This window comes from Gekko japonicus, unplaced genomic scaffold, assembly GCF_001447785.1.
Source record: "Gekko japonicus isolate JY-2015 unplaced genomic scaffold, Gekko_japonicus_V1.1 scaffold145, whole genome shotgun sequence".
NCBI classification, from domain to species: domain Eukaryota; kingdom Metazoa; phylum Chordata; class Lepidosauria; order Squamata; family Gekkonidae; genus Gekko; species Gekko japonicus.
Genome location: NW_015173678.1, coordinates 897227 through 912788, shown reverse-complemented (window position 1 = coordinate 912788; position 15562 = coordinate 897227).

The window sequence follows — 15562 nt, the reverse complement described above, 5'->3', positions numbered from 1 at the left end:
TAAGAAAGAATTTTCAGAAGAACAAAGAAAAATTTTAAATGATGCAATTTCATTCTCTGAAGTAATTGATGCAATTAAAAACCGGAAGAAAAAGAAAACCCCAGGTCCTGATGAATTACCTGCAGAGTTCTACCAGATATTTGAAGACCAAATTGCACTACCATTGAAAAGTACTATCCAAAATATACCTGAACAAAAAAACGACCAGAGTCTTGGAATCAAGCACTGATTACGCTAATACATAAACCAGACACAGATGAAAAAGAAATTAAAAATTATAGATCAATTTCATTACTTAATGTTGATTACAAAATCTATGCATCTTTTTGGCAAATAGATTGAAAAGAGTTTTGATCCAGACAATTCATCAGGATCAATCAGGATTTTTGCTTAAAAGACGAGAAATAATGTGAGAACCATATTGAATGTAGTAGAATATTTTGAAGCACATCCTGAAAAACAAATGGCATTGCTATTTCTTGATGCTGAGAAAGCCTTTGACAACCCTACCTGGGCTTTTATGTTGGAACAATTATTAGCTTGGCAATGTGGTGAATATTTTTATACATTAGTGAAACCAACATACACGAAACAATCTGCAAAAATTATGGTGAATGGTGACTTTTCACAAAGCATTGAAATTGAAAAAGGAACTAGACAAGGATGCCCATTATCCCCACTCCTATTTATTTTTACCCTTGCGACACTAAATAATATGATCAGGAAAAAACTGGAATAAAGGAACTTAAAGTCAAAGGAGAAGAATATAAACTACAAGCATTTGCAGATGATTTGGTATTCATTCTGGAAGATCCACAAGCATCTATTAACCAAGTTTTATACTCAATAAAAGAATTTGGGCAATATGCAGGCTTAAAGATTAACTTTAAGAAAACAAAAATATTGACAAAATGTGTACTAGAGAATAAATACAGGCATTACAAGATTGCTCTGGCATTGAGGTTCAGAAGAAAATAAAATATTTAGGAATAATTCTAACAAACAGATGCAGCTCATTATATAAAGACAATTATATGAAACTCCTATCAGCAATTAAAAAAGACTTAGAAAAATGGAAGCAGCTACAATTATCTTTTATGGGAAGAATAGCGACTGTGAAGATGAATATTCTACTGAGACTTATTTTTCTATTTCAAACAATTCCAATTATAAAAAACCAACAATATTTTAAAGAAATAGATAAACTGGTGACACAATTTATTTGGCAAGGTAAAAAACCCAGAATTAAGATGAAAGCTCTACAAGATTCAAAGGAAAGAAGAGGATTTGCACTACCAGATTGGCAATTGTACCATAAAGCTGCAGCCCTTACATGGATGAAAGAATGGATTACATTGGAAAATCCAAGAGTATTAGTTAGAAGGACATGACTTAAAATTGGGTTGGCATGCCTTTGTTTGGTATGGAAAAAGTGGCAAACATAAGTGGGAAAGGGCACAATTGGATTCTAGATATGTAAAGGATAAAGTCACTGGGTTTTATGATACACTTGTAGAAATCAATAAAATATTGTTAGGCTCTGATGGGAAATTTGTAAAGTTATTTTATATGTTGCTATTAAACATGAAAATACAAGATGAAGTGGTAAAGGACTCAATGATTAAGTGGGCACAAAATATAGGCCATAATATACAAAAAGAGCAATGGTCTAAGATATGGAAAGTTAATATAAAATTTACAAAAGCCGCTTCTTATAAAGAAAAAATATATAAAATGTTTATAGATGGTATATGACACCTGAAAATTTAGCTAAATGGTATTCAAATATGTCGAATGTATTTTGGAAATGTAAACTAAATACTTGTTCTTTTTACCATATGTAGTGGCTTCAAAAGGGAATTAGATAGGCATATGGAGCAGAGGTCCATCAGTCGCTATTAGCCACAAGGTATAGATAGGGGCTCTGGGGCAAGTGATGCTCTGTCTTCTTGGTGCTTGGGGGGGCAACAGTGAGAGGTCTTCTAATGTCCTGGCCCCACTGGTGGACCTCCTGATGGCACCTGGTATTTTTGGCCACTGTGTGACAGAGTGTTGGACTGGATGGGCCTTTGGCCTGATCCAACATTGGCGTCTCTTATGTTCTTATGGAAATGTAGGGTTGCCCAAAAATATTGGATATGGATATGAGAGCCAGTTTGGTGTAGTGTGCGAACTCTAATCTGGGAGAACCAGGTTTGATTCCCCACTCCTCCACTTGCACCTGCTGATGTGACCTTGGGTCAGTCACAAGCTCTGGCACAGCTGTTCCTGAAAGAGCAGTTTGTGTCAGAGTTCTCTCAGCCCCACCTACCTCACAGGGTGTCTGTTGTGGGGAGGGGAAGGGGAAGGAGTTTGTAAGCCGCTCTGATACTCAAAGTGAAGGGGGGGGTATAAATCCACTCTCCTCCTCCTCCTCCTCCTCCTCCTCCTCCTCCTCCTCCTCTTCTTCTTCTTCTTCTTCTTCTTCTTCTTCTTCCTCTTCATGACATATTAAAAAAAAATGCTAGACACAAATATACCGTTTATACCAGAACTGTTTTTATTAAATATTATATCAAAGAATGACAAGAAACCAGATGTATATATGATTATACAGGTTGTAACTACTGCAAAGTTTTGGAAAAAAGAAGAAATGCCAACAAAAGAGGAAATAATTCACAAATTTATGGAAGCAGCAGAAATGGACAAATTAACTTTACAATTACAAGATAAAAAAGAAGAAACCTTTGAAAGAAACTGGTTGAGATTTTATAAATGGATGGAAAATTATTTTGGAAAACCATCAAATTAAATACAAACTATGAAAAGAATTGCTATAATATTAAAGTACAAACTGAGATTGGTGTATAAGAACTTGATTCTATTTTAATAGTTATGTCAAAACTGAAACAAGAGTATATGCTCCATTGATGTTATTTTGTTTTTCTGTTATATGTTATTCTTCTTTTCTGTAGTTGTCGGTCCTTACTTTTGCTGAAACTAATAAAAATTCTTAAAAAACAAAAACCTGTTTCTCCCAGATTAGAGTCTGCACACTTCACCACTTCACCAAACTGGCACCTACAGCTTGTGCCTCATACGGAGGCTCTCTGATCAGCAACAGAGCTGAACATCAAAGTACCTCTGTAAGAAAAGCTGCTTCCATCAGGAACAGTAAAAATGTTTCGCTCAGAGCATTTTCCCATCTTGAAGGATGACTCACTGAAGCATCTGGCACAGACTGAAGGCAGCATTGATGCTTGCTGAATATTGACACATCCTCAATGCAGATGATGACTGCAACATCTTTGAAAATGAGAAGGAAGAAGAAAAAGCATATTTTTTTTAAAAATGAACACATATATTGCTTTGAACAAAACATATGCAAATAACTAAATACAGTCTTTAGGAACATCCTACATTAGGGATGCCAATCTCCATGTGGGGCCTGAAGACCTCCCAGAATTACAACTGATCTGCAGCCTACAGTTATCATTTCCCACACTATTGCCCATGCACCCAGTTCGGAGAGTTCCTTTTGGAGCTCTTCACAATCTCCGTTGGTACAAACTTGGCCACTGTACTGCACCTAGGTCATATTGCTATAGTTTCCAATAGTTTACTAAGGCAGAATATAGGTCAGAACTTGACTCATAAGAGTGATTGCTTTTGAGCCTGGTTGGTGCTTTCTCAGTCAATGAGGATTACAAACAGGAATGTTTATTTAGTTCTCCCCAACCAGAGGTCATTTCGGGGGGGATCGCGGGGGAACACAGTTCCCCCGGGTGAGGTGCAGGGGGTGGGGCACATGATGAAGCCCCGCCCCCTGCTTCCGTCCGCCCCACTTCCGGCCCTCATTCAGCCAGGAGGAGGCAGGAGAAGAGGGAGGGTAAGTTGCTTCCTCCCCGCTTCTCCCCACCCCTGCCTGCCTGGGGCCAGGGAGGGCCTTGGCGGGGCTTCCTTGCACTCCCGCCGGCCTTGCAGGTCCACCGCCAGGCCCCTGATGTCAGGGTGTGTGGCATATGCTAATGAGTTATGCTAATGAGTTCCCCTAGCTCTTTTTCTACGAAATGACCCCTGTCCCCAACAATTTTCTCCAAGTCTGGGTTCCACTTTCCTTGGTCTTGTTTGGGAAACTGCGCTGGTGCATTAGTAATTGACCACTGTTTCATTTCTGATTGCCAGACTACTGTCAGATTACATCTTTATTATAATGTTCTGGCATAACCCTTGTACTCAAGCATGCAATACTCCTGCTAAGGTATGGAGTCTTGTGAGCAAAAATTCTACTTTGTGAGCTACTGGCATTAAGGTTGTGAGCGAGTGATTTGGCTACTGCATCAATTAGTTTGCTCTGGAGCCATCCTTCCTGAGCAAAGACAAAAATATGTGAGCCAGAGGCTAAAACACTGTGAGCTAGCTCACACTAACTCAGCTTAGAGGGAACATTGGGCATAGGATATAGGATTTTTGTTGTAACCTTGTACCGAGGAAATGAAGATGCTTTGGGTGGATAATGCCCAAGATGTGAAAGTGTAGAAGCAGTGCCAGTCATGAAGGAATGAAGATGGAAGGGATTATTTTGGGTAGCTCCCAATACCAAAGTGGATAACAACATTGGAGAATAATAGTAGCTGAGCAGATCAATAAAAATAACAAAAGCCCTGGTCACACGGGCCAGATAACATGGGGGGAGGCATGGCTTTTCACGCCGGCGCAATTTAACGCGCCAGAACGTGATCAGACGCGGTGGCAGCAAATCGGGGTTTTGTTTGTTGGTGCATATTTCCGGCGCATGTCAACACGACGAGAGGAACACGCTTGAGCAATCACACATAGGTATTCTGTCGATGGCCCATAGCAAACCATTTGCTAATAGGCTTTCCTGGGTATTTTTTAACTTTGGATCTTTGGGCGGATGCTATGGGTCAGCGATGGGTGTGCTACACTTGCCAGATGTGTCCTTGTGATCACGCCTGTATACTCCACCCGACATTCATGCCTCTCCCGTGGCAAATCCTCTGTGTGACCGGGGCCAAAGATAACTTCTTGGTTTTTTTTCTCCTTCCTCTTCCCAGAGAGAGTCTCAAGGCTCAAGGAAGCCAGTTTGGTGTAGTGGTTAAGTGTGCGGACTCTAATTTGGGAGAACCAGGTTTGATTCCCCACTCCTCCACTTGCACCTAGCTGGATGACCTTGGGCAAGCTGTAGCTCTGATAAGAGCTGTTCTTGCAAAAGAGCAGTTTGTGTCAGAGTTCTCTCAGCCCCACCTACCTCACAGGGTGTCTGTTGTGGGGAGGGGAAGGGAAAGGAGTTTGTAAGCCTCTCTGAGATTCCTTTGGGTAGTGAAGGGTGGGATATAAATCCAATCTCTTCTCCTCTTCTTCTTCTTATGCTTCTGTGGACCAAGGACTTCCCCATTATCACCATACCTCATTACACTCTGTACCACTTGAGGTCAGGGTGGGCAGAGCCTGCATGTACCAGTACAGTAGTGTGGTAGCTCAGTAACAACCATAAATGCCAATATTTTAGTTTTATTTGGTTGCAAAAGCATTGTTATGAAGTGAATAATTTAACTCTCCTCAATTATGCAAATTAAAATGACCCTTGCCTCTACAGCACTATTTCCCACTTTGCCTGCAATGCCACGTTCTGCCACTAGATGGCTGCAATCTTTATTTTTGTTAAAAACTTTAATATGCTGCCCTTCCACTTAAAGAGGGTTCCCAAATTGGCAAACAACAGCATTAAAACTTTTAAAACACTAAAAGCATTATCTTCACCTGCTGATAGAAGACAATGACCAAGGGAGACAGGTGAATCTACAATCCTGTCATAATATAGGGGAAGCAGTTGAATGAGGTCTTGCTTCTGTTCCCTTTGCTGACCATGCTATGGTTGGATTATTGTAATGTGCTGTGTAGTGATCCACTCCCACTATGGCCCACTCTCATTGCCCACAAGTGTCCAAGATTTGGTGGTGGATGAAGTGGCCCTGCATACAGTTGCCCTCCCTCCCTCCCTCCTATTGTATGGGGTAAATACCTACCACCACTCAAAGCTATTTCTCCTCCCTTGCTGTCAGCAGTCTGAGGTAATGACAGCAGTGGCCTGCATTTATTTTTATTTATTTATTTATTTAGATTTCAATCCCGCCCTCCCCGCAGGCTCAGGGTGGCTAACAGGGCATAATGTCAAGTAAAACAATAAAACAATATAAAATGTTAAATTACAATGTTAAATTACAGATAAACAATTAATAACAATTAGATAAACATCATAAAACATTTTCAGTGCTCCTCTATTTAGTTCTAGATGTTAGAATTTTTGTTTAAGACCAAGATGATATGCTCCCGTTTCCCTCCAATAATGCCCGCACCAGGATGGCAGTCTGCGGAAATCATAGGGCGTTGGTGGAACAGTGATGGTGGCGGCTCCTATTCGAAAGTCTGGTGGAAGAGCTCCATCTTACAGGCCCTGCGGAACTGTACTAGGTCCCGCAGGGCCCGGATCTCCTCTGGGAGCTCATTCCACCAGATAGGAGCCGCCACTGAGAATGCCCTAGCCCTGGTCATCGCCAGTTTGGTGGTCCTGGGGCCTGGAACATCCAGGAGATTTTGATTCCCCGAACGTAGTGCCCTTGGGGGAACATGTGGGGAAAGGCGGTCCCTTAGGCATGCACTAACTGTACCTGCTAATCCTCTAGCCGGTCAGGTTATTTGGTCTATGCTTGGATTAAAGCTTGGATTAATGACCACAGGGCAGCAAGGAAAGACAACAACGTTCTGTGGGACGAGCGTTGCAAACATCTAGAAGAGGACTGCATAAAGGGCCACACCAAACTTGCATTTCTGCAAGTCAAAACGATTCAAACACCATTTACTGCCCGTAAAGGCATTATTGAAAACAAGCAAGGGAAAGAACTGTCTCTAACCAACAAGATGTCAAAAACAGATGGCGAGAATACACAGAAGAGCTGTACACTAGTAGCAAAGAAGCTCAACCTCAGGATACCAAGGAATGGCAAGTTGAGAAAGAACCAGCCATCCTTGAGGAAGAGATAATGTGGGCGATGAGCCAACTATCAAACAACAAGGCTCCAGGGGTTGACATCATTTCCACAGAATTGCTGAGGCCTGTACCACCTGCAATCATCAGAGTCCAGTGTCAGAAAATCTGGGAAACCAACACATGGCCAAGTGACTGGAAATGCTCAGTGAAAAAGGGAGACTCCAAAGACTGCTTCAATTATTGCACAATCACTCTCATCCCTCACATTAGCAAAATTCTGCTTAAAATTATAAAACAACACCTGGCACCAACCATTGAAAGGAAATTACCGGATGTCCAAGCCGGCTTCCAAAGCGTGTTTGGCACTCGCGACCATATAGCAAATCTGTGTTGGATCATGGAGAAATCTCATGAGTATCAAAAGATTATCTACTTATGCTTCATTGATTACAAGAAAGCCTTTGACTGTGTCAATCATGACAAACTGTGGAGAGTCCTACACATCTGGTCAAGTTGATAGCAATCATTGTACACAAACCAGGAAACCGCTGTGCGAACATCATATGGAGATACCAATTGGTTCAAGATAGAGAAAGGAATATGACAGGGTTGCATTCTGTCACCTTTCCTATTCAACATATATGCCAAAACAATCATGAGGAAGTTAGAGCTGGAAGAGTCAAAAATCAGGGTAAAGATTGGAGGAAGGAATATCAACAATCTTCAATATGCAGAAGACACAACCCTCCTGTCAGAAACTAAAGAAGCCCTGGAATACCTGATCAAAGAAATCAGAGGAAAGTGAGAAGTCTGGCATCTTCCTAAACATCAAAAAGACCAAGTTCATGACCACTGAGAAGAATAGAAATGTCAAAATATCAGTTGACAATGAAGAGATCGAATGTGTGGAAGAATTCACTTTCTTAGGATCACAGATCAACCAAATCAGCAAATGCAGTCCACAAATAAAACGTTGACTCATGCTGGGCTCCATAGCAATGATGACCGTGAATCAAATATGGAAGAGCAGGGACATCAGCCTAGCAACCAAATGCAGATTAGTCTGTGCTATTGTGTTCCCCATAGCAACCTACGGCTGCAAAAGTTGGACCATGAAGAAGCAAGACAGGAGGAAAATGACTCATTTGAGCTGTGGTGCTGGAGAAGGCTCCTGCACATTCCTTAGACAGGAAAGGTGACAACCAAGCAAGTATTGTAGCACATAAAACCAGACATGTCATTGGAAGGAAAAATCATAAAACTGCAACTGATTTATTTCGGCGATGTCACGCAGAAGAACTCATTAGAAAAAGTGATTATGCTTGGGTTGATTAGCAGCAAAAGGAAACCGGGCCACCAAACAACACGGTGGCTAGACACCATAAAAGTCAACACCAGCCTGAGCATGGAACAACTCAAAGAAACAGTACAAGATCAGAAAACGTGGAGAGAGCTGGCCCGTAGAATTGCCAAGAGTCAGACATGACTGAATGGCTAACAACAACAGCATCAGTAAGAAAATCTTGGCGACAGTCTGAGATCTTGGGAAGGAAAAAAGGTAATTTAATAAGATATATCTCTATTCTGTAAGAGAACAGGAACATAAGAAAATAGTATAAGAACATTAGCAGAGATATTACAGAAACTTAATAAAAAGAAACTAAACCAAGAAGCTAACTAGTTTATGCAAGTCAGTGAATTTACCATGCCATTATGTTCAGAGGAATGCATGCAAGCAAAGAAGGAACTCTGAAATAGAGGCTGGTCAAGGCAGACTTCACTCCATTTCTTCTTGTTCCCCAGTTCTTTGCTTGCACATCTTTTCAGAGGGTGCTAAATGGCTTAACTGTTTCTTTCTCAGCTGGGAGGGTTCTGCTGTGATCTATCCTGAAATGGGGTTTGACTCCTATGCTTCCCGTCATTCCCTTTACCTTATACTCTAATATAATCTTATACTCTAGTAGCAAAGTCAGCCAAATCTTTGGATACTTAAATCTGGTGACTGGAGCTGTGAACAGGCAAGACAGATCTTTCTACAAACCTGAAAAAATGCCCTAGGTCTGCAGAAAAATGTGAACTCCACCCCCCCATTGTAAGGGTTAAAAAACCCCAAATGATAAAAGGAGTGCCTGTAGCTTTAAGCAATGGATTTTCTTGATGGCTGTTGCTATGCAACCATAGTATTCCAGGCTTGGTTCTGTTAGTAAAAGGCAGAGGGCAGGGCCTTGTCTGGTCTTATTTTGGCCTTTGAGGGAGGTCTCATTGAAGCCAGGCCTGACTAGGCTTGCCAGCTCCAGCTTGGGAAATTCCTGGAGATTTTATGGTGAAGTATGAGGAGGGCAAGGTTTTGGGAGGGGAGAGGTCTTAGCCAGATAATATGCCACAGAGTCCACCCTCTAAATCAGCCACTTTCTCCATGGGGACAAATCTGTGTCATTTGAAGTTCAATTGTAATTCTGGGAGATCTCCAGGTCCTACCTGGAGATTGGCAACTTGAGGCCTGGCAGCACCCTCTGGGTGACTTGATACCACCTGACTTGCATGACTCAACTAGTCCTGGCTGCTTGCTACTGTTCAATCCAGAATAGACATTTATTGATTGAGTCGGTTAATAAAACTTAGAAAACTGTTTGGTGATTCTGATAACGATTTTGATGGATCACCCTGGCACTCAAAATCCACCTTTGTACCGAATGTATATGATTATAATATTATTACGTTTGAACGGTTGTTATTAAAAGAGGTGGACAAATTAGAAAAGCAACAGAAGTGTCCGTGGAATAATTTATCCCTACAGGATTTGAAAAATGATGAGAGTATAATCATAAAACCTGCTGATAAAGGGGATTTGAAAAATGATGAGAGTATAATCATAAAACCTGCTGATAAAGGGGAGGTATTGTAATTTTAGACAAAATAGATTACATCAATGAAGTACAGAGACAACTGATGGATACCAACAATTATGTTAAGATTGATACAGATCCTACAGAACAAATAGCAAGGATTATTAAAGTAACAATAGTAGAAGCAGAAATGTTGGGCTTCATTAATAATTATGCAACAAAAATTCTACTTAATTTGACACCACGTTTTCCAGTGTTTTACATACTCCCAAAGATACCTAAGCAGGATCGACCTCCTAAGGGTAGACCAATAGTCTTGGGCTCTAACTATTTATTAGAATCTCTTGCTAAATTTCTGGATTATTTTTTAATTCATTTTGTTAAAGACAGTCCTACTTTCATCAAGGATACCACCCACTTTATTAATAGGGTGGAGGGGCTTCAAGTTAAGTCAGAGACCGTTCTTTTAACCATGGACATTGTTTCTCTTTATACTAGCATCCCTCCAGGAGAGGCACGTCTGGTTTGTGAAGAGGTTTTAGATAGAAGAACTGCCTTAACTCCATCCACTCATTTTTTTGTTAGATCTCCTAGACATAATTCTAGAAAAAAAATTCAGGTTTGATGGTGAATATTATTTTCAGATAAAGGGAGTGTCTATGTGTTCACCAGTTGCTCCTTCTATTGCAAATTTATACATGTCTAAACTGGAAGCAGAAATCATTTTAAATCCGGAAAAGAATCCCTATTTTGAGCAGGTGATTATGATACATTGATGATTATTTCCTTTTATATAAAAGTAGTGAGACCCTAGCTCAGTTCTGTGGCTGGATAAATTCAATTGATGCAAATATAGTATTCACTTGGCAGCATAGTTTGAGAGAAATTAATTTTCTGGATACCTTGGTGTATAAAACCCAGGACAACAGGCTGGCAGTGAAGACTTATAAAAAAGGCTTCTGACAAAAATACTTATCTTCATTTTGATTCTTATCATCCTGCACATTTACGTCACAATGTGCCTTATGGCCAGTTTCTGAGAATAAAACATAACTGCACACAGCAGGAGGATTATGCACATGAAAGTAAGGAATTAATTCAGAATTTCACCACTAGAGGGTACCCTATGAACATTATTGAAAAAGCAGAAGTGAGATCTAGGGCAGTCTCTAGAAATAGTTTGTTGACCAGCAAAATGAGAGTAATGATAATATTAATTGGGCTTTGCAAGACATATCCTTGGCTATGCCCATTAAAAGGACTGTACAAATGTTGTGGAATTTGGTGGAAGATATCCCAGGTTGTGGCGATTCCCCTATAGTCGGCTTTAGAAACACTAAAAGCATAAAGGATTTATTGGTGTGTTCCGACTTCAGGAGACTTGTAAATGACAGGGCACTTCCCCCCGGGCACCATAAATGATTGCATTGTAAAACTTGTCATTTAGTAATGGAGGGGGATATGATTAATCTTCCTGGGCAACATCAGATAAAACTTTCTAAGTTTTCAACATGTTCAACTGGAAACATAATTTATTTAATCCTATGTTCCTGTGAATTAATTTATATTGGACAGACATCTAGATCTATCAAGGTGCGTATCCTTGAACATATTTCACACATTAAAAAAAATATTTCTGAGGCTGCTTTAACTGAACATTTCAATACTAAGAAACATAAATGTGATTATTTTAGATATACTGTACGCTTTGGGGTGGATAAAACTGCTAATGTACAGCAAGTTCTCCTTTAGGAAGAGGCCAGATGGATTCATAAATTTAATTCTCTTACACCTAATGGGCTAAATGGCTTAGTTGTTTTTGTAAAGTTTTTTGCTTGTTTAATATTTGTGCAGCATAATGTTTTCTTTAATGTAAGATCATGTTGGTTTTCGATTGGTGTTTCTTCCTTTTGATAAGTCTTTTTAAAAATGGGTGTAAAGCAATGGTTTTCTCGTGTGTAAAGATATGGTGGTTTCTTAAATGGTGTTCTTCTCCCCCTGACTTTTTTGTCCCTGGTAAAATAGTTCTGTTTTGTTAAATGGCTTGACTGTCGGGATGGCAGCAATTACTGATGTATTTGAAATAGTAAAAGCTTGTAAAACCTCATTTGGTTTTTCTCCTCCTCAGGACATTTTGCCTTTGTAAATGGGTTTTGTACCTTTAAGATGCAGGTCTGGCAAACAACCGGCTGGCAGCAATTATGGACTTTAGATATGTATAAGTAAGTAGGAAGAATGATTTTACATTATACACTAATGGATTTGATACTTTGTTAGCCAAATTGCCTTGAATTCTTAATTAATATTGGGGAAGTTATGATTATTAATTGGCAATAGGCAAATTAGGGAGCAAAAACCGTTGTATACAGAAGTCCCACCTGTACTGTAGTTACCTGAACAGACACGGAGACTGTCTTTTTACTGAAGGAAATATGTCATACAGACAATACACAAACATACAGACAATACATAAACACACAAACACACAAACACTTATACAGATTCTAAGAAATAAAGATAGATTATAAGCACATTTGCATTAGCAGGACATTCGTTGGTTGGGCAATAGTTACCTGTCCTCGTTGATTGAGCCGTTCCAATGGAAGAATGGAGGGGTTAAGAATAGAAAATGGGGAACACGTGCTCTGAACCGGCAGAACCAAGTGGACTTTAGCTGCAGATCTAGAATTTAAAGATGGAGGTAGGGTAGTTGGATAGCAAGCTGGACATAAGAGGGTTAAAGCTTCGATAGGGGTCGTGGAGAGGGGAGAGAGAGAGAGAGAGACCATGTGGTCGGGTAGCACTTTTTATAATGTGGGGGGGGGCAGGCTAGGCTGGCCACACCCCCCTGTGACACCTGTTAGTCTGTCCCATAAAACATACTATTGGTAGAAAGGAAAAGGGAAGGAGAGCCAGGGGTTGGTCAATGTTGAGAGCTAGTAACTTAATCTGTGGCCTGGCACCTGGATGAAGAGTGAATGAATCATCGGGCTAGGGCTATTGTCTCTTGATGGCCCTAGCCGGGTCATTGATGGGCAAATGATTAGTTGCCAAGAAACTGCAGGGAGAGTCTCTTGAGTATGTGCAGAGTTGTAGGTAGCTGGAGGAGGGGGAAAGGGGTTGCCTATGTGTGTCAAATAGAGCTCCTAATGGTGTTTGGAGCTTTTTGTCCTTAGTCTCACCATTCCGGCGAGCGGCGACCATCAGCGGGCTGCAGATGGACCCTCCGTTGATGCGCACTGCTCCTGGACTGCGACGTTCCCGGCTACTCATCCCTTCGGGCTCCAGCCACGCCGCGTCGCTCCGCAGTTGCGTCATCCGGTTCCGCCTCGATCCGATGTCGTCATCGCTCTCACGGTCCGCCAGATGCCGCCATTGTTCTTCCTCGCCGCCGCTGCTTCTCTTACTGCCATCGTTGCCGTCAACCCTCCTGGCACGGAACCAGGAGGAGGGTGCCCCCTGCCTCTAAGGCAGGTACCCATTTCTCTACTTGCAATTATTTTCGAGCCGCTGGGTTGGCGGGAGCTGGGACTGGGCCGGTAGCTCACTCTGGCCGCGGTGGGGATTCGAACAGCCATTATGGCTGTTCGCTATAGATGTTACTGCAGGTGTTGTTACTCCCTGCGCCACCGCTCCCTTATGCTTGAGCATGGCATGGCGTTATGCAGACAAAGGAACTGGTCCATCTCACATCAGGTAAGAGGGCAGGTAACCTTGAAGAGCCACTGGAACATCAATGCAAAGGAAGGTTTTTCTTCTCTCAGGTGTGCAGTCTCAACTGGCATCATATTGAGTCACCTTGCTATACAGTCCCTTAATCATATCTTTGCATAGTCCATTGTTATAACTTATGAGTTATAATTCATAAGCTCATATTAAATGCCTAGCTGGACAACATTTCCCTCACTTGGGACCTTGGAGACGATAGTCAGGTCACATTATTAGGACCATGCAATGTCTTCTGGAGGTCTGGTCTTCCATTTTCTGGGTGTTGTAAGACCCAGGTGCCACTAGCTACACTATCAAGGGATGGACTAAAAAACACACACACTAATCTACAAAAATGCCAAATTACCTTTGGAAACGTCTCAGCCAACCAGGGCCAACAAGTATGGCCCAAAAACAATAATAAATTTTATGAATTCATAATAAAATCATAATAAGCACAATAAAGGGATCATAATAAAGCTTAAAAAACTCAACCGCTAATAAAAGAACACATGAAAACATTATTTCCTTATAAAACCACAACCGTTAATAAAATAAAGCTAAATCAGATTAAAAAGACTTAGGCGCTAATAAAAACAAACATTCTACACCTTAATTTCATAAGAGCATTAGATAAAATACAAGCGTGAATACATATGTGCATAAAAGGCTTAAATTACATTTGTTTTTCTTCGTCCTTCCGTCCGCTGGTGCTTAAGGATTGTCTTCGGTGCTGCAGCGCACCATTCAGCTATTAAGAACGGGAGGGAGGCACTTGAAACATTGTTTCTACAAGCACACAGCACCAGGAACTCCGCAATCTTCTTGGAGTCTTCAGCAGGTTACAGAAAACCCCGATCTTCATCATACAATGGCTCTGGAAGCTCTCGTTCCTTCTCGGCACGAACACGAGACAGTTCGGCCGGGAAGGAGGAGAGTGGTTTGCATATTGGGGAGGAGGCTCCCCCCTTGTTCCCAAGGCATCGTGGGTACCCTTTCTTATGTTTTACAATAATGTTTCATTTGCACATCATGCAACCAGATACAATTTATTGTGGATAAAACTGATGCCTATCATCTGATGACCTTTGGGGTGAATCACGCTAACTACACAAAATAGCAACCGTCCTTTGAAATGGGGTTAGAGTAAAGCCTGTTTCCATGATTTGGAGGGGCCAAACCATCTTCCCCTGTGGGGGAGAGAGAGAGTCTCTTGCCTGCAACTCAAACCTGGGGGCTTGTATACAGAGCTCCCATATGGGGGCGCTGTTTCCCCCAGCTGTGAAAGCATTGGGTTCATGGGTATGAACTGTGTGTGAGACCTCCTCCCATTTTAGAAGGAGCCGTTATGGCTTCGAGGGGATGCTGTAAAGGTGTACCCTTTTTAACAGAAGGCTCCCTTTGGGGGCCTTCACCCATTACAGTTAAAAGAATAGAACACGCTTTCCCCCTGAAGGAATACCTTGGTGGTTCCTTCTCACTTTGATTGGCATTAGAGTCAGTCCTTATATGGCTCGGGTTAATGGAGACATCCGAATGCTGTCGGGGATGGGGGTTGTAACATATGCAAATATCAGATGTATAAAAGCATGATGGGCCTCTCTCTCTTTTACATAACAATAATTATTTACGAGCAAAATACATAAACTTTTAACACATTAGGAGTTAGGGTCCATCTGATGTTAGAGAAACTATGGTTTTTACCGGAGGGGTCTGTTAAAGTAATAGGAAACTCAGCTTCTTCGTCTAAAAGGCGGTGAGTTCCTATGGAAATAACAATTTTTAAAGGGTCTCCTGTATTCCAAATGGCTGCAAAGAACATTGCCATTTCACAGGTGGAGTTCTCTTCTAAGGAAGGAAGTGGGAGGTTAGGGTACATGACCTTGCATAAGAGAGTCACCATTTCCTCTATTGGATTCTGTCCAGAGGGACAAAACATGCTTACCCGTTCCAAGAGTCTTTTGCCTTCCATGAGAGGTTCTGTAAGGCAAAAGATTAGGGGGAAGGTTTGTAATTG